This window comes from Lucilia cuprina, chromosome 3 (genome assembly GCF_022045245.1).
Source record: "Lucilia cuprina isolate Lc7/37 chromosome 3, ASM2204524v1, whole genome shotgun sequence".
In the NCBI taxonomy this organism is placed as follows: Eukaryota; Metazoa; Arthropoda; class Insecta; order Diptera; family Calliphoridae; genus Lucilia; species Lucilia cuprina.
The window spans coordinates 39,518,302-39,544,862 of record NC_060951.1 but is presented as its reverse complement, the minus strand read 5'-3'; the positions used below and the strand labels follow the sequence as shown (position 1 = coordinate 39,544,862).

General features: G+C 26.3%; 1 protein-coding gene across 2 annotated transcripts in view; it reads right to left on the bottom strand.

Annotated features, from left to right (window-relative positions):
- Positions 1–25,094, bottom strand: part of LOC111677813 (myb-like protein P) — a 58,245-nt gene extending 33,151 nt beyond the window's left edge. The window contains exons 1-2 of one of the 2 annotated variants that reach the window (XM_046945371.1): positions 25,058–25,094; positions 6,027–6,063 (exon numbers count right to left, since the gene is read on the bottom strand). The gene's annotated coding sequence lies outside the window, so the exon portion shown is untranslated. The remainder of the gene's footprint in view (positions 1–6,026; positions 6,064–25,057) is intronic. The other variant, XM_046945372.1, reaches the window with a different exon arrangement.
- Between the last annotated feature and the right edge of the window lie 1,467 nt (positions 25,095–26,561).

The following is a 26,561-nucleotide window of genomic DNA, read 5'->3' as shown; positions in this document are numbered from 1 at the left end:
AAAACAATTAACTTAAATTTTATTGGTCAAAAGGAAATAATGACTTGTTTGTTTTTGTTTTTTTTCAATTTGGTATTAACAACGCAGAAGATACATTCTGTGGAGTCATGTTTTTAATGACTAAATTTAACAAAAAGTTATCGTATCGAACACGTTTTAACAATGAACAATGAATTACAATAACAAATTTTAATTCCCATAAATTATGAGTCATTTTGAAGAAGAGGGGTTTTCAAAAGAAAAGAATAAAACACATATTTGAGACGAAATTTATGTGTTTTGAATATTTGAATATTTGGTGATTTAAATAATAAAATTTTGCATGAATATTTCGCAATATTGTTTAAAATATTTTAATATAATATCCTTAGAATAAAGTTTTAAAATTTATTAAAAACAAAATTGATTTTAATATATTCATGAAGATATTTAAGATTTTTTGTAAAAAAAATATATATAGAATAGTCTTTTTAGAAACCGGTTCTTTCACGAGCAGAGCACCTTTTTGTGGTAAAACTTAAGTTTCTGTGCAAAACCTGCGAATCTGTGCAAATGCTGCAAGTTTGTTTAAAAACTAACTGTTTCCCATATAATAAAAACGTATGAAGCTTTTATGTGCTTGTTGTTTTGGTAATGAGTATTGCAGGATATGTAGTTATTTCATACATTACTTGGTAATGAGTTCTCGTTATCAATAAAATAACTTGATTTTTTTGAATGGAATTTGTAGTCAATTGTCTATAGTGTATGGCTAATAACGAATTAGTTAATGTTTCTAACCGTAGTCGGTTTTGGAAATTTTTCAAGAAATGATAATATTTACATTTGTGTGAAAAACCATTCCAGATAGAATGGTAAAACTTTTTTTAATGGAGCATTAAGTAAGGGAATAGAAAATCAAACATGAAAAATAACTGTAAAACCAGTTTCAAATCCGGAAAAGTCGGGTAAGCAGATTTGTAACCAGTTATTTGTTGGCCATCGTCAAACAAAACTAAGTAGTTATTTACCCAAAAAGTAACTACTTACACTTTTCTCCAATATTACTTGCCTACTTACCGGGTATGTAAAGATTTTGCTGGGGTGTTTCAATTTTATGCTAATTATGTTACAACTTCCCGATTTTCTGTCTGGTTTTGTGTAAAAACAAAGTTTTTGTGTAAAAACAAAGTTTTTGTGTAAAAACAAAGATTTTTGTGTAAAAACAAAGATTTTATATAGAAACAAACTTTTTGTGTAAAACCTAGCTTTGAATTTTTACGTAAAAGTGTAGTTTTTTGTGTAAAAATAGAGTTTTTTTTTTAGTAAAAACTGGGTTTTATGAAAAAACCAGATTTTTGAGTAGAAGCTAAGATTGTATAAAATTTAGTTTTTCTGTACAAACAAAATTTTTGTTTAAAAATTAGTTTTTGTGCAAAAACTCAGCTTGTGTTGTAGAACTGACTTTTTGTGTTATAAATCAGTTTTGTGTAAAAAACAGAATTTTTTGTGTAAATATCAGGTTAATACGTGAAACTGTATTTTTGTGTTCAAACTAAGTTTCTGTGTAAAATTAGAATTTTTGTGTAAAAATTGTTTTTAAGAAGAAAGTTTCTTTAAAATAATAATTGTTTCAAAAATTGTTATATTTTGAATTTTTAATAAAATTGTGTTTTTGTGCAAAAATACAGAGATTTTGTGTAAATATGTATGTAAGTTAGTTAGTTTGAAAAGAGGATGTATACACATCAAATCCGAAGAAATACACTAAGGTCTCTTTTAGAACTATTGAGCGCTTCTGAATAAGTGCCTTAGGTGGGGATTAAACTGAACACCTCTCGGAATACCTGACTAAAACACTAACCACTAACCTACCGGTTTACTGTACAAAAACTGAGTTTTTTGTACAAACATTAGGTTTTGTTGGGATTCTAAACTGAAAGAAAAAGTCTCCGAGAGTCTGACCAGATGTATACATCTGGTAAAATTGATCTCAAAAGCTCAAATCGACTCCGATCTTTAGAAATATTTTAAACGGTGTGAGATTAGATCTGCTTATTAAAAACCAATAAACAAAAGAATTGAAATATAATCAGTTCTAATGGTTCTCATTGTGAAAGATGTTTAAAGATAAATATATGGCTATACCGAACTGATATATTAAGAAAAACCAAAAATGTTGGCTACGGAAATCAAAACAATTGTATGTTTTAAATGATGACGTTAACTGAGGGATTACTGTAATTAAAAGTAAATTGACATTTATCCTCACATTTCATATACATACATATTATTTATTAACTACCGTATTTGTGACATGTTTTATTTTAAATTAATATTTCCCCGAATCCTTTTTACACCACAAAAAAACTTTCAGTAATTCAGAGAAGTGTTTTCAACACATGTGGCCTTCACCGTCAAGAAAGTAAACAAAAAGTATGAAAGAAATTTAAACCTTAATTAATCTTCTCGTTTTTTAACCATTATTTAAATTTTCACTTTCTTTTAAGAGATTTACTTTACAAATGAGTATGTACATGTGTATGTTATGTATTGTATGCTTTAAGGCAAACAACACCTCCGACTATTTGCTTTGTATAACTGCAACCTTCGAAACATGAAATTATTTAAAGTATTCTCATGTTAACCCTTTGGGGCACTCAAAATAAGATTTATTTCAAAGAGTTTGTTGTCAAATGGGTTAAATGTGTATTTTACATGTATCGGAATATCGTGATGATAATGAATATGAAAGAAAATAAATATGTAAGTGGATTGTTTTTTGTTTTAAATTAAATTTGCATACATGGTAATAAATTCATATGTAAATCTTTGATCCCAAGTGAAAATAGCCTAAGTCGAATAAAATATTTTTGAGCAAAATTACTTTCTAGAAAATTTTGTTAGAAAAATTAAAATTTTTCACCTTAACTAAGAACAATGTTTTGTGAAAATTGACTTAGCTGCTTATAGCTTATGACCACATGATATGTACATAAGTAAAACTAAGTATTTGTATTGCAGTACCTTCAGCTCGGTTCATTCATTAGGTTAATTGTTTTAAGTAGTTGGCAATTGTTGATGTGAACACAAAGAGTCATTATTTTTGCTTTTGTTTTTTACTGCATGCAGTTTTTTTTTTTGGATTTTTATTGAAATCATAAGGCATGAGTACTTTTGCTTTGAGAACATGAAGCATACAAGTGCTGTCTGGATTATATATATTTTTATTATTATTATTACTAGTAGTGTAACTTAAGAATTATTTAATTTTCTTGACAATTTTCTAATAAATTTTCTCAGAAATTTATTAAAGTTATTTCAAGGTTATAATGTAAAGTAATCTTAGGAATTTTTGCATGTTTCTCGTGGGAACATTTTCAATTTGATATTATGAAAGTTTTCTTTAGGAATTTATTAAATCATATTTAAATCGTGAAAGATTTGCAAAGGACTTCAACAAAACTTGTTGGAAGCAATTTTTACTCAAAAAAAAAAACTTTTTATTTTTGTACAATTTTCAAAAAACACTTTTCCTATAGAATTTTCTTTGAAAATTTTCTTTTTATAGAAAAATTTTAGAAAAATCTGTTTATAGAAAGTTTATGTGTATTTTTTTAAATTATCATTTAATTTTTTGTTTAATTTTTTTAAAATATATTTTCTTAAATTTATGAAAAATAAAATTTATTTGAAAATTTTAGTTTTTTTTTCTAAATAAATTTTCTAAAATTCACCGTTTTAGAAAGTTTTAGAAATATTCTATTCTTATTACAAACATTATGAAAAATTCTTTTTTTTTTTTGTTAGAAGTATTCTTTTAAATAGAAAAATAAAAAAATTCTCTTTTTCTTAGAAAAGTTTTTTAGAAATAAGCTTTTTTAAGAAAATTTTTAAAAATCCTTTTTTTAAACATATTTCTCTTTTTTAAAAATTTTTAGAAATGTTTCTTTTTTGAATTTTAGAAAATTTTCTTTTTTTTTTAGAGAAATTTTCGAAAAATTCTCTTTTAATTAGAAAAATAAAAAAAATCTCTTTTTCTTAGAAAAGTGTTCAAAAATTAACTTTTAATCAATTTTTTAAAAATTTTTTTCTTTTTTTAAAAAAAATTAGAAATGTTTCTTTTTTTAATTTAAAAAAATTTTCTTTTTTTAGAGAAATTTTTCGAAAATTTCTATAGAAAATTCTCTTTTTCTTAGAAAAGTTTTTTAATAAAATTTTTAAAAATTATCTTTATTTTCTGAAAATGTTTAAACATTTTTCTCTATTTTAAAAAAAATTAATTTTTTTTCTTTTTTTTATATTTTAGAAAATTTTCTGTTTAAGAGAAATTTTTGGATAATTTCTATATAAAATTTTTGAAACATTCTCGCTTTTTCTGTACAAAATTCTATAGAAAATTTTCGAAAAAATAGCATTTGATTAAAAATTTTCTAAAAACTTTCTTTTTCTAAAGAAAATTTTCGAAAAAATTCTCTATTTATAGAAAATTTTAGAAAAATTCTCCTTTTTTATAAAACTTTGATAAAAATTTTCACTTTTCTTAGAAAATTTTCGAAAAAAATTTAGTTTTTCGTAGAAAATTTTTTAAAATTTTTTCTTAGAATTTTTTTATGTTTTCGATAAATACTATTTTTATTTAGAAAATTAAAAACAAATTATATTTTTTATTAGAAAAGTTTCAAAAAATTCTATTTTTTTAATTTTTTCAAAAATTTTGCAATTTATAAAAAAACTTTTTATTTTTTTGTAAAAGTCTCTATTTTATAAAGAATTTTCGAAAAATTTTGCAAACATTTTCTCTTAATTAAAATTTTTAAATTTTTCTAAAGAAAATTTCCTCGTTTTTATAAAAAAAAAACAATTTTTATAAAAAATTTCTGAATAACGTATTTTTTTTTTAAATCTCTTTAATATGTTTCTTATAATATTATATATTTCACTTTTAAAGAAAATAAATCTTTTGAATGAAAAATTTCAGCTTTTTAAAATATTTTTTCATTTCTATCTAAAAATTTCAAATTTTACAATTTTTATAGAAAATTTCTCTTGAAAATTAGATTTTTTTTACTTTTCTATAGAACATTTCGTTCTTTCTTTAAAAATTGCTATAAATTTTCTTTTTTATATATATTTTTTTAATTTTACAAAATTTATCTTTTTTACAGATCGTGCTAAATATATTATGTTTTGTGGTTTACTTGAGGAGGCTTAAGGTAAGTCTTTAAGAATATCTCCATTTTATTAAAACAATTCCCTCTTTAATTTGCATAATTTTCTAATTCCTTCTAATCAATTGAGACAATAAAACATCTGCTTTAATCATTACGAATATATTTCATAAAAAAAAACATTTAAGTTTTCTTGTCAGGTTTTTATTGGAAAAACAATTTCAATTGCATTCTCATTTATTCATTCAGTAAAGTATTTGTTTTTGTAGTTAAATATTCAATCCAATAATTACACCTGTTATTCAACTTTACTATGTAGCTAAGTTACTAGCATTTGGTGTTTTTCCTTAAGTAATTTTTATTAGCATTACGTTTAACTACTCGCTGTAGTAGTTGCACAGTAGCAGTTAATAATAGTTTATTTTTATAAGTAGATTTTTAAATATTCATAACGGAGAGTGCTTTTCAATTTTGTATCTATGAAAATGATACAAAGTAAAAAACTTATAAATGTTTATAGAAATATTTAATGACTACAGCAGGGAGTAATTACAGTGTGTAGTAGTCACAGATAATTGTTATAAAAACACGTTTGAAATATTTAATTTGTTTAGAATTTTATATGATTACAAAAAAAGAGGTGAAAACGATTAATTCTATACATATGTCAAAATAATTAAATTTGTTTTATAGAAAACATATACAAAACAACAACTTTCAAAAGTACTTTATGACAAATGTCTAAAGAAAATTACAGGAAATACTAGAATAAAGTTTTAATAACAAGATATTAGAATTAGAAGCTAAATAAGTAGTTAAAATAATATTGATTTAAGATTTAAAATATAAAAATTTCTATCCGATTTTTTTACTTACATTATTATGTTGGTTTCTATTTACTTTTGAACTTAATCTGTAATTAAAAAGAAAAGAAATTATATAAAATTAAAAATTAGATTTCCAACCTTCTTTAATTTTATTTATTTGTTCAAATTAATTGTTAGTTTTTAAACAATTAATTACAAAATTTTGAATGAATTACACATACATAAGTTACAAAAAAAAAAAATGATTGTTTTAAATAAATTATTTTTTAGTTGAAATAATAACAATTAAATAAGGGTGTGAAGTTAAATTCGTCGGCCAGATACGTCCCACAACACATTTGTCAAATACGTTCCACATACTGTAAAATTCGTTTTCAAATTAAATTAATTGATTTTTTAATAAAACAAACGCCAAATAAAATGTTTTTGTGAAAAAATGTAAAAATATATTAAAATATATTCCGAAAATAAATATGTAAAATAAAAATTAATAAAAATAATTGTATACTCATAAAAATGGTGGTTAATAATAAAATTTTTAAATGAAGAAAATCGACACTTTGAGAAGACATGAATTGGGGTACCGGCATAGTGGAAGTAGCCCAGGACTAGTTCTTTCCAAAAAAATATAGTTTATATGCAATTCCAGCTCTGGATAATTTTTACGAATTTTTGAAAAAACATAAAATTTTGCCAAAAAATCAGAAATTTTCAAGTGGCTCCAAAGTGTATTTAGAGAAGACATGAATCGGGGTAGCGAAAAACTGGAAGTAGCCCAGGACTAGTTCTTTCCAAAAACTTATAGTTTATATGCAATTCCAGCTCTGGATAATTTTTACGATTTTTCAAAAAACACAAAATTTTGCCAAAAATTCTGAAATTTTCAAGTGGCTCCAACGGGTATTTAGAGAAGACATGAATCGGGGTAGCGAAAAACTGGAAGTAGCCTAGGACCAGTTCTTTTTAAAAACATATAGTTTATATGCAATTCCAGCTCTGGATAATTTTTACGAATTTTTGAAAAAACATAAAATTTTGCCAAAAAATCAGAAATTTTCAAGTGGCTCCAACGGGTATTTAGAGAAGACATGAATCGGGGTAGCGAAAAACTGGAAGTAGCCCAGGACTAGTTCTTTCCAAAAACATATAGTTTATATGCAATTCCAGCTCTGGATAATTTTTACGATTTTTTAAAAAAACACAAAATTTTGCCAAAAAATCAGAAATTTTCAAGTGGCTCCAACGGGTATTTAGAGAAGACATGAATCGGGGTAGCGAAAAACTGGAAGTAGCCCAGGACTAGTTCTTTCCAAAAACTTATAGTTTATATGCAATTCCAGCTCTGGATAATTTTTACGATTTTTCAAAAAACACAAAATTTTGCCAAAAATTCTGAAATTTTCAAGTGGCTCCAACGGGTATTTAGAGAAGACATGAATCGGGGTAGCGAAAAACTGGAAGTAGCCTAGGACCAGTTCTTTCTAAAAACATATAGTTTATATGCAATTCCAGCTCTGGATAATTTTTACGAATTTTTGAAAAAACATAAAATTTTGCCAAAAAATCATAAATTTTCAAGTGGCTCCAACGGGTATTTAGAGAAGACATGAATCGGGGTAGCGAAAAACTGGAAGTAGCCCTGGACTAGTTCTTTCCAAAAACATATAGTTTATATGCAATTCCAGCTCTGGATAATTTTTACGAATTTTTGAAAAAACGTAAAATTTTGCCAAAAAATCAGAAATTTTCAAGTGGCTCCAACGGGTATTTAGAGAAGACATGAATCGGGGTAGCGAAAAACTGGAAGTAGCCCTGGACTAGTTCTTTCCAAAAACATATAGTATATATGCAATTCCAGCTCTGGATAATTTTTACGATTTTTAAAAAAAACACAAAATTTTGCCAAAAATTCAGAAATTTTCAAGTGGCTCCAACGGGTATTTAGAGAAGACATGAATCGGGGTAGCGAAAAACTGGAAGTAGCCCAGGACTAGTTCTTTCCAAAAACATATAGTTTATATGCAATTCCAGCTCTGGATAATTTTTACGATTTTTTAAAAAACAACAAATTTTGCCAAAAAATCAGAAATTTTCAAGTGGCTCCACGGGTATTTAGAGAAGACATGAATCGGGGTAGCGAAAAACTGGAAGTAGCCCAGGACTAGTTCTTTCCAAAAACTTATAGTTTATATGCAATTCCAGCTCTGGATAATTTTTACGATTTTTTCAAAAAACACAAAATTTTGCCAAAAATTCTGAAATTTTCAAGTGGCTCCAACGGGTATTTAGAGAAGACATGAATCGGGGTAGCGAAAAACTGGAAGTAGCCTAGGACCAGTTCTTTCTAAAAACATATAGTTTATATGCAATTCCAGCTCTGGATAATTTTTACGAATTTTTGAAAAAACATAAAATTTTGCCAAAAAATCAGAAATTTTCAAGTGGCTCCAACGGGTATTTAGAGAAGACATGAATCGGGGTAGCGAAAAACTGGAAGTAGCCCTGGACTAGTTCTTTCCAAAAACATATAGTTTATATGCAATTCCAGCTCTGGATAATTTTACGAATTTTTGAAAAACGTAAAATTTTGCCAAAAATCAGAAATTTTCAAGTGGCTCCAACGGGTATTTAGAGAAGACATGAATCGGGGTAGCGAAAAACTGGAAGTAGCCCTGGACTAGTTCTTTCCAAAAACATATAGTATATATGCAATTCCAGCTCTGGATAATTTTTACGATTTTTAAAAAAAACGTAAAATTTTGCCAAAAATTCTGAAATTTTCAAGTGGCTCCAACGGGTATTTAGAGAAGACATGAATCGGGGTAGCGAAAAACTGGAAGTAGCCCAGGACTAGATCTTTCCAAAAACTTATAGTTTATATGCAATTCCAGCTCTGGATAATTTTTACGATTTTTCAAAAAACACAAAATTTTGCCAAAAATTCTGAAATTTTCAAGTGGCTCCAACGGGTATTTAGAGAAGACATGAATCGGGGTAGCGAAAAACTGGAAGTAGCCCTGGACTAGTTCTTTCCAAAAACATATAGTTTATATGCAATTCCAGCTCTGGATAATTTTTACGAATTTTTGAAAAAACGTAAAATTTTGCCAAAAAATCAGAAAATTTTCAAGTGGCTCCAAGGGTATTTAGAGAAGACATGAATCGGGGTAGCGAAAAACTGGAAGTAGCCCTGGACTAGTTCTTTCCAAAAACATATAGTATATATGCAATTCCAGCTCTGGATAATTTTTACGATTTTTAAAAAAAACACAAAATTTTGCCAAAAATTCAGAAATTTTCAAGTGGCTCCAACGGGTATTTAGAGAAGACATGAATCGGGGTAGCGAAAAACTGGAAGTAGCCCAGGACTAGTTCTTTCCAAAAACATATAGTTTATATGCAATTCCAGCTCTGGATAATTTTTACGATTTTTTAAAAAAACACAAAATTTTGCCAAAAAATCAGAAATTTTCAAGTGGCTCCAACGGGTATTTAGAGAAGACATGAATCGGGGTAGCGAAAAACTGGAAGTGGTCCAGGACTAGTTCTTTCCAAAAACATATAGTTTATATGCAATTCCAGCTCTGGATAATTTTTACGAATTTTTGAAAAAAACGTAAAATTTTGCCAAAAAATCAGAAATTTTCAAGTGGCTCCAACGGGTATTTAGAGAATACATGAATCGGGGTAGCAAAAAACTGGAAGTAGCCCAGGACTAGTTCTTTCCAAAAACATATAGTTTATATGCAATTCCAGCTCTGGATAATTTTTACGAATTTTTGAAAAAACATAAAATTTCGCCAAAAAATAAGGAAATTTCAAGTGGCTCCAAAGGGTATTTGGAGAAGACATGAATCGGGGTAGCGGAAAACTGGAAGTAGTCCAGGACTAGTTCTTTCCAAAAACATATAGTTTATATGCAATTTCAGCTCTAAATTATTTTTACGAATTTTTGAAAAAACATAAAATTTTGCAAAAAATTCAGAAATTTTTGGAGAAGACCCATTAAAAACTATTTTAAGGGTTGTACTTACATAACCAGTTACTTTTCAGTGACTAGTAATTAGCGTCTGCATAACTTTGAGGTACTTTAGTAATGACTGTTAATCTAGTATAGGAGTATGAGCTTTATTTTCGATTTGTTACTTAGTTTTCATATTTTAACCGATTGCGTGAAACAATTGTGTTTTACAAATAACATAACAAAATAAATTTGCAGGTGAATGTTAAAACCATTATTTGAAGAACAATAGAAAATCTAAGCACAGGAGCAGTGACTAGAACATTTGACTAGCAAAAAAAATAATGCTGCATGTACTTCCTGGGTATTTCATATATTCTTGAAGAACTATATTTAACATTTCCCAAAGAAATAGCATTTGATTTCAAAATTTTAACTTATTTACCCATTTACTACCATAAAATTGTTAGTATATATATTTCTTTATAGGGCGATTCTGTCAACCGATCTTGACAACTTTATTTGGCAAACATTTTTAATTTTAGAGTTAAAAAAAATAGAAAAAATTTTTTGATGGCACATTCAAAATATTTTGTGTGAATATAAACTGACCCTAATATGTGATGAATCCGTTAGCGTAAATCATTTTGATCGAGGGAAGCAAAAGTTATAGAGGATTTCACTTAATTATTTAAAAAAATCCGTAAAATTGTAGTATTTATATGTGTAATATTTGAAAAAATTGCACATAATTGTAAAAATTATTAAAATTTAGCGCATAAGATTTATTTTAAAAAAATTTAAGAAATTTCATTTCAGTAATGTTTTAACTTGTTGCCTATAGTTTTTGAAAAATATAGAATTAGTAAAATTAAAAAATAACAATTAATATCTGAATATTGCGAGCTTGATTTATATGGGAATGCAATTAAAAAATTATAGTTTGAAGGAATTATTTATAGAGCGATGCTTTTTGATGCTGGGTACATTTTATTTCAGGAGCGGATCCAAGGTGTGGAAAAAATAAAATTTAAAAAACTTTGATAATTGCTCATATATCGACAATCAAACAAAAAATTAAATTGATTAAACCAAAAAGGTAATGTTTAACTTTAAATACTGTGAATTAATTTATATCAGGGTAGGTACAAATATCGCGGTAATTCATAATTTTTAAGAATTTATGATGAGAGTGATACAGGTAGCAAAATATTATGTAAATTTTACACAAATTAAAAATGTTTTTGCATCTGTGTCAATTGGATTGGTCGTTTTGGGTCTTTTTTGTAAATTTGTTGTTAGGATCGGGTTTTTTATATATGATTTATATAAATTCTTAAAGGACATAATGTTGCAGGTAATAATAAAGTTAAAACGGAGTCGCTTAGACTCTACTTGAACGTTAAAGTGCACTGAACTTTCACGATAACCATTCACAGGTAATATTTTACAATTTGTTGTGATAATTGGAAAATGAATCTCAAAAACCCTAAACTAATTTAAAAAATTGTGAAATCTTTGATTTTTAATTTTCTTAAAGACTTTATCTAGAAAGTCAGTCGAATTTCCTAAATAATAAAAACATTTTTAAAATTTAAAGGCTTCACAAATGCTCTAGAAAAAGTAGCAAAAGTAAAATTTGTTGTGAATATTAGAAAATGTATTTAAAATTTCACAATCTAAATCTAAAAGAGCCGAAAAAAGCAATTTGTTGAGAAAATTTGAGATTTCATTTCAGCAATCCAAGCCCACTCCAAACTATTGTATAGTTTTTAATTACATTTATTGTATTCGTAGATGTAGTGAAGTTTTACAGTTACAGTTTTTACAGTTTTTTACTGCCTGGAATTCAATCTTTCACGAGCAAATAATTTACCTATGCACATATTTAAATTACTCCAATTTTTGTAAAACTTAATGTTTAAAAAAATCGTAAAATTTACCCAGAGCTGGAATTGCATTTAATCTATATATTTTTGGAAAAGTCAGGTCCTGGTTTACTTCCGCTCTGTTGGTACCCCTATTTATTTCCTCTCCAAATACTCGCTGCAGCCACTTGAAAATTTCTGATTTTTTGGCAAAATTTTGTGTTTTTTTTAAAAATCGTAAAAATTATCCAGAGCTGGAATTGCATATAAACTATATGTTTTTGGAAAGATCTAGTCCTGGGCTACTTCCAGTTTTCCGCTACCCCGATTCATGTCTTCTCTAAATACCCGTTGGAGCCACTTGAAAATTTCAGAATTTTTGGCAAAATTTTACGTTTTTTTTCAAAAATTCGTAAAAATTATCCAGAGCTGGAATTGCATATAAACTATATGTTTTTAGAAAGATCTAGTCCTGGGCTACTTCCAGTTTTTCGCTACCCCGATTCATGTCTTCTCTAAATACCCGTTGGAGCCATTTGAAAATTTCAGAATTTTTGGCAAAATTTTACGTTTTTTTCAAAAATTCGTAAAAATTATCCAGAACTGGAATTGCATATAAACTATATGTTTTTGGAAAGAACTAGTCCTGGACCACTACCAGTTTTTCGCTACCCCGATTCATGTCTTCTCTAAATACCCGTTGGAGCCACTTGAAAATTTCTGATTTTTTGGCAAAATTTTGTATTTTTTAAAATATCGTAAAAATTATCCAGAGCTGGAATTGCATATAAACTATATGTTTTTGGAAAGAACTAGTCCAGGGCTACTTCCAGTTTTTCGCTACCCCGATTCATGTCTTCTCTAAATACCCGTTGGAGCCACTTGAAAATTTCTGATTTTTTGGCAAAATTTTATGTTTTTTCAAAAATTCGTAAAAATTATCCAGAGCTGGAATTGCATATAAACTATATGTTTTTGGAAAGAACTAGTCCTGGGCTACTTCCAGTTTTTCGCTACCCCGATTCATGTCTTCTCTAAATACCCGTTGGAGCCACTTGAAAATTTCAGAATTTTTGCCATAATTTTGTATTTTTTTTAAAAATCGTAAAAATTATCCAGAGCTGGAATTGCATATATACTATATGTTTTTGGAAAGAACTAGTCCTGGGCTACTTCCAGTTTTTCGCTACCCCGATTCATGTCTTCTCTAAATACCCGTTGGAGCCACTTGAAAATTTCTGATTTTTTGGCAAAATTTTGTGTTTTTTTAAAAAATCGTAAAAATTATCCAGAGCTGGAATTGCATATAAACTATATGTTTTTGGAAAGAACTAGTCCTGGGCTACTTCCAGTTTTTCGCTACCCCGATTCATGTCTTCTCTAAATACCCGTTGGAGCCACTTGAAAATTTCAGAATTTTTGGCAAAATTTTGTGCTTTTTGAAAAATCGTAAAAATTATCCAGAGCTGGAATTGCATATAAACTATAAGTTTTTGGAAAGAACTAGTCCTGGGCTACTTCCAGTTTTTCGCTACCCCGATTCATGTCTTCTCTAAATACCCGTTGGAGCCACTTGAAAATTTCTGATTTTTTGGCAAAATTTTATGTTTTTTGCAAAAATTCGTAAAAATTATCCAGAGCTGGAATTGCATATAAACTATATGTTTTTGGAAAGAACTAGTCTTGGGCTACTTCCAGTTTTTCGCTACCCCGATTCATGTCTTCTCTAAATACCCGTTGGAGCCACTTGAAAATTTCAGATTTTTTGGCAAAATTTTGTGTTTTTTTCAAAAATTCGTAAAAATTATCCAGAGCTGAAATTGCATATTAGCTATATGTTTTTGGAAAGAACTAGTCCTGGGCTACTTCCACTATGCCGGTACCCCAATTCATGTCTTCTCAAAGTGTCGATTTTTTTCATTTGAAAATTTTATATTTAACCACCATTTTTTATGAGTATACAATTATTTTTATTAATTTTTATTTTATATATTTATTTTCGGAATATATTTTAATATATTTTTACTTTTTTCACAAAAACATTTTATTTGGCGTTTGTTTTATTAAAAAATCAATTAATTTAATTTGAAAACGAATTTTACAGTATGTGGAACGTATTTGACAAATGTGTTGTGGGACGTATCTGGCCGACGAATTTAACTTCACACCCTTCAATTAAATTCAGACAAAATTAAGTCTGCACGCATTATAAATAAGAGAATCTAATATCTTTGCAACACATTTAATGGCGTAAAAGTTGAGGCATGATATGATCGCTATTGTGTTTAATTCGGTTGGAGTCTTTTAGAAGTTTGTTACATACAACATAATTTTACATGTTGACGTCTAAAATTAGGGGTAATCAGTTAAAGGTAATCAGTTATCGACTAGACTATAGACTTGACTATAAACCAGACTATACACCACACTATAGACTAGGCTATAGTCTAAACTATAGACTAGACAATAGACTAGACTATAAACTAGACCACAGGCTAGACTATAGACTAGACTATAGACCTGACTATAAACTAGACAGTAAACTAGGCTAAAGACTTGACTATAGACTAGACTATAAACTTGACTATTAACTAGACAGTAAACTTGATTATAGACTAGACTATAGGCTAGACTATCGACTAGACTATAGACTAAACTATAGACTAGACTATAGACTAGACTATAGACTAGACTATAGACTAGACTATAGACTAGACTATAGACTAGACTATAGACTAGACTATAGACTAGACTATAGGCTAGACTATAGACTAGACTATAGACTAAATTATAGACTATAGACTAGACTATAAAATAGACAGTAAACTTGACTATAGACTAGACTATAGGCTAGACTATCGACTAGACTATAGACTAAACTATAGACTAGACTATAGACTAAACTATAGACTAGACTATAGACTAGACTATAGGCTAGACTATAGACTTGACTATAGGCTAGACTATAGACTTGACTATAGGCTAGACTATAGACTTGACTATAGGCTAGACTATAGACTAGACTATAGGCTAGACTATAGACTAGGCTATAAACTAGACTATAGGCTACACTATAGACTAGACTATAGGCTACACTATAGACTAGACTATAGGCTAGACTATAGACTAGACTGTAGACCAGACTCTAGACTAGACTATAGACTAGATTATACACTAGACTACATTATACACTAGACTGTATACTAGACTTTAGACTAGACAGTAAACTTGACTATAGACTAGACTATAGACTAGACTATAGACTATAAACTAGACTATAGACTAGACTATAGACAAGACTATAGACTTGACTATAACTAAGACTATAGTCCATACTATAGACTTGACTAGATTGTAGACTAGACTATACACTGGACTATAGACTAAACTATAGACTAAACTATAGACTAAACTATAGACTAGACTATAAACTAAACTGTAGACTAGACTGTAGACTAAACTATAGACTAAACTATAGACTAGACTATAGACTAGAATATAGACTAGACTATAGACTAGAATATAGACTAGACTATAGACTAGAATATAGACTAGAATATAGACTAGAATATAGACTAGACTATAGACTGGACTATAAGCCTATAGACTACACTATAGATTAGCCTATAGACTACACTATAGACTAGACTATAGACTAGTCTATAGCCTAGACTCCTTTAATAAAAAAGACAAAATAAATTTTGCTTAAATAAAAAAATTTCCAAAAAAAATATATTCTTAATAGCTTAAATAATAACTGATCTTTTTTCAAGAAAATTTTTTTAAAAAAAGTCTGTAAAAAAAGTAAATCTATTGAAAGTTTTTTAACCAAAATTGTCGAAATTAGTAAAATTTTCCTTTTTATAAATATTTTTAAAAAAATTTTGAAATTTTATTTGTTGATATTACGTAATTGCGTGCATATCCCTAATACTTTATGCCTTTAGCTTTAAATAAACAGTAAAATGATCTCTCTCACTTTTCTTCTTTGAGCTTAAGATCTTAACTTTTAAATGCGTAACACTAATAGCTTCAATGGTACTTAGAGCGTAAACTATGAAGAAAATAATTAACTTAAATTAAACAAAAACAGAAAACCTTCATTCATACAATATGAATACGAACAATTCTCTAATACAGTAAACCAAAACGAAACGGTACGTGGTAATAGAAGATTATTTAAATATTTCAAAACTACGTGCCGCGAATTAATCAGATTAGGTTTGTAATTGTTTTTTTCTCTCTTTCTTACATGGAATTAAGTTTGTTTCCTCTCTAGGTTAATAGGAGAAAACCCACAAAAATCATATGATTTCAAGAATTTTAAACAAAATATTTTCAATTAAATTAAAAACGGCCGTCCACTACAAATTGCTTTAATATTCATTTAGTTTGCTGTAAACAGTTGTGTCAGTTTCTTTATTTGCTTCTAAATCCATGTTGTTTAATACAAAAATGTTTGGTGATTGTGTCAGCCCCACCCTTAAGTATGGGTATATGACGTAGAGACCTTAATTTGTTGTCATTAGTTTTTTTGTTTTGTTTTAAAATAAATATTTATATGGACAAGTACAAAACCAATTTTTAGTTTAATAGGAAAAATTTATACCTTTTCAACATGCAAACCCATGTTTGTAATAAGAAAATAATATAGAATTCAACTAGATTTCCATGTATGTACTATGTTTGAGTTTGAATGAGGTGGTTCTTTCTTTGTTGTCATACAAAAACCAGTCTTGGAAAATGGATATTTTGAAATAATAGTAACTTATACAATAATGTTTACTTCACTAGACTATAGACTAGACTATAGACTAGACTATAGACTAGACTATAGACTAGACTATAGACTAGACTATAGACTAGACTATAGACTAGACTATAGACTAGACTATAGACTAGATTATAGACTAGACTATAGACTAGACTATAGACTAGATTATAGACTAGACTATAGACTAGACTATACACTAGACTATAGACTAGACTTTAGACTAGACTATAGACTAGGCTATAGACTAGGTTATAAACTAGACTATAGACTTTCGAATAGAATATGGGATTTCTTCGTATTTAGTATAGAAAAAGAACTATAGTGTTGCATTTCCCATCCCGGTAAAATACATATGTCATGAAAAATATTTTAATTTTGTTGTGTTGGCGTAGTCTCGAGCAGTTTTGTTGAGTTCTTTTTTCGTGTCCCCAATTCTTTGGCACACTTCCGCTTGAATTGACCCAATCTTTGATAAAAGTATTTGATTTTTTCCAACATACTACATGTCAAATATTTTACTAGTATTTACATATGACGTAGTCGATTATGAACATAATAAAAATGGGTTTGTTTGCCCTTTTTCGCCTATTAATTTGTAGTAAATAGTTAATATATAGAAGTATTGTGAAAAAGTTTTAGTATATAAATAGAAGGACATTTCGTGACCTAATTAATGTCATAATAATTGTGTTAGCGGCTCATTTTTTAGTTAAAAGACATAGAGAGTTAATATGTTAACAATGTTTATAAACAATGTTGTGAATATTTATTTGGCTTGAAATCAAATTATTTCTGTGGCATAAAAATTTCTTAAAAAATAAAAAAAAATTGTTCTGTTGTCATACACATATAAATAATAAAATTGTATGGCAACGTGTATCTAATAGTCTGTCAACATTTCGATGTTTTTAACAAATTATCTTGAAAATGTGACAATTATCATTATTATTTATTAATTTTTGTTGTAAACAAATAACATTATTTCCACTCCATTAATAAAATAACTTTATTTTACATAAACCATCAAAATTCAGCAACATCCTCATTCATTTAATGGCATGCGAAAATCTCATTAATTGTAAATAAAAAAAAAAAAACAAAAATTCAAATATATTTTGAATTTATAATTAAAAATTTGAGCAGTTTTCTTATAAAATCAAATTATGTATATCGTGTTCATATTTGGTGTTTTTTTAAATCTACAAAATGTTCTGCTTGAATTGCCAAATTGTACAAGTAGACATAAATAACAAAACAGCAGCAACAAAAACATCACCATAACATCAGCAACAAAATCTAGCAACATTTACTAACAACAACAACAGTAACATAAACATAACATATTTATAGCAGACTTGAGCCATAAAGTCATAAACCGTTGGATGTTAGTGATTGTTTAGATGTTCAAATTTCGTTGGTTGGCTGACGGCTTGCTTTGGTGCTGCTGTTATTTTTATTGTTATTAAACAAAAAAAAAAAAATAAATAATTATATTTCCTTATTAATACAGAAAAAAATAACAATAACAAAATAATACTTACATACATATTTATCAATTATTTTTTATAAAACAAATAAAATACATACATTTAATTATTACTTTTTGTTTTGAACATGGTTAAGTCTCTGACAGTGTTTTAGTAAAAGAATTGTTTAATAGAATTATGACTTTTAATTAATTAAATTTATGCTAATGCTGTTAGCAACTGATGTCGATATGTTGTTGTTTTTGAAGATTATTAATTAAGATTAATTAAAATGTTAAAAGCTTTAAGAGCTTTTTTTTAGCAATTTGTTGCTAGAAACTTTAAAGCAATATGAAGGTTTTAAGCAAAAGTTCTAGTTCAGTCACAGTTTACTTCTAGTTAACTTTCAGTTCAGTTCTAGTTCAGTTCTAGTTCAGTTCTAGTTCAGTTCTAGTTCAGTTTTAGTTCAGTTCTAGTTCAGTTCTAGTTCAGTTCTAGTTCAGTTCTAGTTCAGTTCTAGTTCAGTTCTAGTTCAGTTCTAGTTCAGTTCTAGTTCAGTTCTAGTTCAGTTCTAGTTCAGTTCTATTTCAGTTCTAGTTCAGTTCTAGTTCAGTTCTAGTTCAGTTCTAGTTCAGTTCTAGTTCAGTTCTAGTTCAGTTCTAGTTCAGTTCTAGTTCAGTTCTAGTTCAGTTCTAGTTCAGTTCTAGTTCAGTTCTAGTTCAGTTCTAGTTCAGTTCTAGTTCAGTTCTAGTTCAGTTCTAGTTCAGTTCTAGTTCAGTTCTAGTTCAGTTTTAGTTCAGTTCTAGTTCAGTTCTAGTTCAGTTCTAGTTCAGTTATATTTTAGTAACAGTTCACTTATAGTTCCATGGCATCCTTATAAGTAGCCTACAAACTTATGTATAATACTTAATACTACATCTTCAAGTGGTTTGCCATCGTGTGTTTGTTATACGTAACAGAATTCACTCCTTTAAAACACTGATCGTTTGAACGTTATTATCATTATAATGAAATAATGATCGTCAAATATTTACTTTTAGGTTGAAAACAAAAATGAATGAACGTTTTATGAATTACTTGAATGGTTTTGTTTAACAACTATATATTACATGACTTTAACAGTTAATTGACCTTTAATTTAACAAATCAATTTGTTAAGCGAATTTTAAATAACTCATCATTATTGAAAGAAACCAATTTGTTAAAAAAATTGTTTTAATTTATAAAGCTTGCAATAATAAAAAAAATATTCAAGTTCACGGTTATGAGTGTTTACGTTTTTAAATTTTTTCAAACACACTTTATATTTTTTTCTTTCTTGATATCCTTAACCTTGTCTTGTCGTGTAATTTGAAATTAATGACTGATATTTTTTAAAATTATGTTATGATATTTGTTTCTTCAGCTAGTTGTGGTTTATAGTTTGCAATTTTAAGTATTTTTTTGCCACGTTTATTAAGTATTGTTGTAGCAAATCAATATTCTGGACTAACTACTTTTATTTTTTTTGGCAGCATTTCGTTTTTGTTTTTTCAACTATTGCACGTCCTTGTTTTTAGTTTAAGAGTTCCTTTATGGGTTTTCTTTTCTTATATTTGTACTTTTAAGAACTTTTACTTTATATAAGTACATACAGTAAAATTCTTGTTTCTTCTGTTTATTGGCTCTTGGCCAAATTCAAAATTTAACGTTAGCCACGTTAAATATTTTTAAAGAAATTCTTTAGTTGAAGAATATTATTTCGCTGCGGTCTTTGGAAGACAATATTTCATGTTGGTTCTTGAATGCTAAAAGGGTATGCAATTCTAGCAGAAAGAGTTGAGTAAAATATGTTGCCAAGAACTAGTTTTAAAGTATTAAAAGATATTTTTAGCAAAATTTAATTTATTTTTAGATGTAAAAAACTCAATTTATTATATCAACATGTTGCCAGCAACAATTAATTTTTGGCATTTTTGAGCGAAATATGTAATAAAATTTAATTTGTTATTTTATTTGAAATGAAATTTTGAAAATATTTTTAAATATAACGGATCATGGCAACATTTTATTGTTGCCAACAAATTATTAATATGTTGTCAGCAACAATTATTTTTTTTGCATTTTTGAGCGAAATATGTAATAAAATTTAATTTGTTATTTTATTTGAAATGAAATTTTGAAAATATTTTTAAATATAACTGATCATGTTGGCAACAATAAAAATAATATTTTAACCTGTTTCTCAACATGTTGTCAGCAACATTTGGAAAAAGTTTATAATTTGTTTTTGTGCAATTTAATGAAAATGTTAAAGGATGAAATTTACCAACATTAATATAACTCAACAGTTATATAAGTTGCTCAACATGTTGCTAGCAACAAATAGTTTTAAATTTTATAAGAAAGGTATAGTTTTTAATAAACTACATATTAACCCCCATATTCATAAACCCTTAATATCATTGTTAATGGTTAATTGTGCGAATTTTGTATGATGTGTGCGTAATAAACCTAAAATAAACGCTTGATATCTTTTTGAATACGGGTTTAAAAAGATATTCATATATTTTGAAAATATCTTAAAGTTTCTTAATCTAATGTTTGACGTTTCGTAGTCAAATAGTAGGTCTTCAAATAGTTCTAAATTAGCTGTAATTTTAGGTCTTAATTCCAATTTTGCTTAAATCATAAGTTATTCAACAATTCCTCGTTCTATTTGGCTTTAATTGTGGTCCTAGTTATACTTTTTTAGAAACGTTTTAATATTAGCATAGGCCTACAAATGATCGCCATTTAGCATAAGTCATAGGTCCATAAAGTTCTTTAAATACCCACCATTAATTGTAAATCAACGTGAAACTTCAAGTAGTCCAGTATTGACCTTAATCGTAGGCCCTTAAGTAGACCCAATAAAACTTAACTCATTGAACTTCAAGTAGTCCCTTTATAAGCATTTAAACTTTAAACATTATCTTTAATCGTAGTCCTTTAAGTAGACGCAATTTATCTTGAATTATATGTATTTAAGTAGATTTGTTTTCAACTTTAAATACCAAAAATTTAGCTTTAGGGTTGAGTCCCTAAATAGCCCAGCATTAAGTTCAATCGTAGGCTTTTAAATAGTAAAGTTTTTGAATTAATATAGTACAGCATTAATCTTAATCGTATGGCCACAAGCAGTCAACGATTAAACTTAAATTAAACTTTAATCGTTGGACTTTAAGTAGTCACTTTATGAGAGTTCATTTTCATTGTTCGACATCTTACTAGTAAGAGTGTAAGAATGCAATACTTTTCTATACACACTTTCAAATGATTTCTTCAACATGTTTCTATTTCTAGAAATATACAAATTACTTTTTGGATTGTCAACATGTTGCTTTTGAACTTTAAGACATAATAAGTTATTTTTCAACATGTTGCTAGTAATATTTTAATTTGACTTGATGTTAAAATTATTATTTTACTAAAAATAACCAATTTATAAAAATATAAAAATTGCTTCTATGTTTCTCAACATGTTGCTTTCGAATTTCAAAAGTAATTTATTGATACTTCTCAAGCAGTTACCGACAACCTTTTATTAATATTTTACAATTGAAAAAATAAAGTAACGACAAATTCGCAAAATAATCTTATGTTTCTCAACATGTTGCTCAAGGCTTTTAAGTCATAATGTGTTGCTTAAAGTTTTAAGGTGTTTTTTATGTATAAACGACACAAACTATGCGGTATTACAGTCAACATTTTTTGAAATATTTATTTTGTACTAAAATAATATATGTGTAAATTTATTTAAACATAGTATATTTTAAGAATTATAAAAGAAAATTTTAAATGGTAAATAAATATATTAAAAATTTCAAACTTTGTTGCTCAACATGTTGCTAGCAAAATTAAAAAAAATTTTGCACAATTTTAATCAAAATTAATACATTTTTGTAAATAAAATTAAAAAAAAAAAATACAACAATACTAAAAGTAACAAAAATATTCCCAAGTTTATAAACATGTTGCTAGAAAACATTAATTTGCACATAAAAACAAATAATACAAATTTATTTCTCCAACACAATTTAGAACATCAAAGTCGGTTTATTTATTTAGATTTTTGTAATATTTCCACACTATTCTTAATAAGATGTCATAAATCATAGAAAAAAACTACAATACAATTCAAACCTAAGAATGAATAATACAAGCCATATTGTTATATAAATCAAAATATTTATGATTTAATAATTGAACTGGAAAATAAAATGGCAACTTGCACGTACATACATACATGTTTATTTGTATGCTAAAGCAAAAATTACAACATGATGACGACCTCTTTCATGTAGCTTTAAATTTTTTTGTTGCAATTTTGCAATAGCTTTTTTTTTGCAGCATGCTAAAAATAACACATATATACAAAGTATTACAGCTGCATATATAAAATGAAATTGTACAATTTATTATTGAATTAATAATTAAATAAAACAATGTACATATTGAGAAAAATTCTTTGAAAATAGAATATTATAAAACAGAAGTTGTCTATAGTAGAATAAATATATTCCTTGCATTTCACGTTATACATAACATTTTTCTTATAAATTGTTTATAAATTAAAAATTTAACAAATTGCAAATCCCATGTTTTTCTTTCAAATGCCAATAAATTGTAGAATAATTGATGGATATCACTCAAAAAGAAAAAACTTTCTTTTTTCACATATTGCAAAAAATTACTTTTATGTTATAAATATTAAATTGTATTGTTCTGTTTGATTTCCATTATACTTATTCTTAGAAATTTTTTGTTTAGTGCTTTAAGAAATTTTGTGGGTCAATGTCTAAGTTTAATGCTACTCACTAAAATTATGATAAATGTGCAAAAAGACTTAAATGTGTAATCATAAGTACATGGTAAAAAGAATTCAATTGTTTGACTTGTTTATTTTTATAGATTTTACATACATAAACAAAATTAACCGCAAAATCTACTTTTAGAAAAAATTTTCATATTTAACTGTTAATTAAAAATTTAAACAAATAAATAAATGAATATTGACTGGGCCGATTGGCTGCATAATTAAAATGAGAAGAAACGAATAAATAAATAAATTCTTTGTTTTAATTCATATAAATTATTAAAACTAAATTTGTTTTAGAATAAGTTAGGAAGAGACATGTCCAAGTTTTTAAACCAGCAATAAAAATTTAGCAAAAAAATCAATAACTTTTTAAAAAAAGCTTTTGTTTGCAATAAAGCTCTTTTTAAAAAAAAATAACTTTTTTTAAATCTCCTTTTACAAAAAACCTTTTTTTGTGCTAAAATTCTCTTGTTACAGAAAGCTTATTTCAAAAATGATATTTTTACAAAGAGCTTTTTTAAAAAGCTCTTTTTTACAAAAATATTTTTTTAACATAAACGTTTAAAAACATTTTTACTGTTTTAAAAACTTCTTATTATATATGATTTTATATAAAGGTTGTTTTCAAAACAGGATTATAAAAAAATATTATCCTCTTTTTGTTTAATTGTGCCCAAAAATGTTTACAATAATTTGTTTAAAAGTTCTTCATAATATAAAAAAGTACTCTTGGAAACTTTTCAGAGTCCTTATTTAATTTACAAAAGAGCTTTTAACTTTAAGTTGTTAAAAAGCTGTTTTTGAATATTTCTTAAAAAGTATTAAAATTAAAAATTTTCTTAAATAAAAAACTCATGTTCTTAGACAAAATTACAAAAAAAGCTCTTTTTGAACTGTTTAAATATTTGTTTTTATAAGAGCTTTTACTTATTTACAAACAATATTTTTATATAAAAAACATTTTTTTTTTGTTTTTTAATAAATTATATTAAAAAAAGTTTAAGTTATAAGAATAGAAATATAAATAAATTTTTTAAATAAAAAAGCTTTTTTTCGAAATATTCAGCACACATTTTTTAAATAAAAAACTTTTTTTTAAAAAGCTTATTTTAAAAACTTAAAAAATATTGTTTACAAAAAAAAAATTTATTAAAAATCTCTTTTTTTAAATACTATGTATTTTTAAAGCTTCTATTAAAAAATTAATATTATACAAAAGCTTATTTTAAAAACTTAAAAAAAACTACTACAAAAAATATATATCAAGAGCTTTTTGATAAAATTAAAAAAGCTTATTTTAAAAACTTGAAAAATATTGCTTCCAAAAAATTTTATTTAAAAGCTCTTTTTTAAATATTATATATTTCAAAAGCTTTTATTATTTTCTTTTTTAATTTTATACAAAAGCTTATTTTAAAAACTAAAAAAAACTACTACCAAAAAAATTATATCAAGATCTTTTTGATAAAATATTAAAAGCTTTTTAATCATTTTAGAAAAAACCTTTTTCATAGCTTTTTACAAAAAAAATGTTTTTTTTGTGATCTTTTGCAAAAAAAAAAACTTTTTTTTTTCATTTTTTAGATTTTTATTTTTTAAATAATATGTTTTTTTCAAAAAAAGCTTTTTATATAAAATTTTTAAAATATATTTTTTTAATAAATATATTTTTTCTAGTTACAAAAAAAATAATTTTTATCAGAACACTTTTGAAAAAAAGCTGTTTTTCAAAAATTTTTCAAACAGGATTTGAAAAACTTATATTTCAAACCCTTTTATGTGGAGCTTTTCATACAAAGCTTTTGTCAAAACATCTATTTTTGTTTTAAATTAGATAATAAATTAGATAATTAACATAGTTTTAAACTGGCAAAAACAGATTTCTTTTAGAATTTTTCGCTGGGAAAAAGTCTTAACAAATTAGAAAACCATTCACTGTATTTCATGCTCTTTGCCTTTCTGAAAAATGCTGTCACAAATTTTGTAGCCAGTTATTATTATTCAATATGTTATTAGGAAATAACTTTTTTAAATTTTGAATTTATCATCATGAGCATTATGAAATCATATTTAAATAATTAAATTAATATAACGCTAGCATAATAATTATTTAACATATAATATAATTAAAATATAATTTAAAAAAATGCAGCACAACAACAACAACATACCCAGAAATTTAATATGCAAAACGAAACCAGTAATAACTATAAAGAAAAAAATATATGTATATTACGAAAAAATAGAAATAATAAAAGATTAAATTACTTAAACTTAATTTACTGGCAATTCTTTTTTATAACATTTTTATCTACTGGCTGGTCTTGTCTTGTCTTTTGGTCTGGCTGTTTAAGAAACCGAAAAAAACACAAAACCATTGTGTCATCCATAACCTTTAAAGTCAATACGTTTTTGCAATATTCTTTCAAGATTATATTACAATTATAACACTTTTAACTATAGATTTTTTTCTGAAATCAGCTCTTTTTGTTTAATATATATAAAATACTTAGATCAAGGTTTTCTTGTACTTTACAAACAAAATGATGATGATGATATGGAAATATATATAATAATATTAAAAATAAACATAGTGGTGGTGATGGTTGCTGATGATTATGATGATGAAGCCCAGTCAACCAGCCGCAACCATCATCATCTACATCATCGCTACATGAAATATTGGTAGCCAAAGGCGACATTAAGACTTGTCATTCATTTTCAATACTTTTTTTTGCAATATGTGTTCCATTGAAAAAGGTTTATGGGGTTTCAATTTTCAATAAATTGTTTATAAATTTAATTAATAAGTTTGTTTGTCTTTCTGTTAAATATTTAATAATAGTTTTATATAATAATTGTATTTTTTTTTGCAAAATTTTGTAAATATTAGTTTTATTGTTTATTAAAATGTCATTATTAATATATTTTCTTTTCTTTTGTTTTTTGCTAAAATATTTTATAATTTTTATTATTGTTTAGTCATTTAGACGATTTATGTTGTAAACATTTGAAGCATGGAGCCGAATAAGGGCGTATAAACCATTTGGGAAATTTTACAGGAGACGATAAAAACATCATAAAACTTTAAAATCGGCTTTTTTTCCTACTTTTTCACATATACGCATAAATATAACTCACATCTATCCCTGTGCTAAAACTCAGTAAAAAATTCGAGTCACAACTTGCCAAAATTAATACTTGAAATTTTGCTAAAATGGAATAAGGGCATATATCCATATATTTTAGTTGAAAGTATATATAAATAAATGTTATTTTTATATACTTCTTAATTATTTTATTATATAAAACTTGTACAGCCTCAACATAACAGTCTAGAGCATTATTTGCTAAAATTTCAAGGACATCCTTCATTATCCTTATAAGTAATTAAAACAAAATCTTTCTTAGAAAAATCTTTAAATCGCACCTTATTGCGTTATTGTCAAAATCAGCGAACCACATTGTTATCTTAGTTCATTATCAAATTGGATAGGACCTCTTTAACTAAAAATAATCCGAATTAACAAGATATAATAATTTTTAAAATATAACTATAGTTATGGATATACGCCCTTCTTCTTGTCCACACTTTCATACTTAAATAATTCATTCAATAATAATCTTTTTTGCAATATAATTAAAAAATTAATAAATTTGAAATGTTTTCCAACC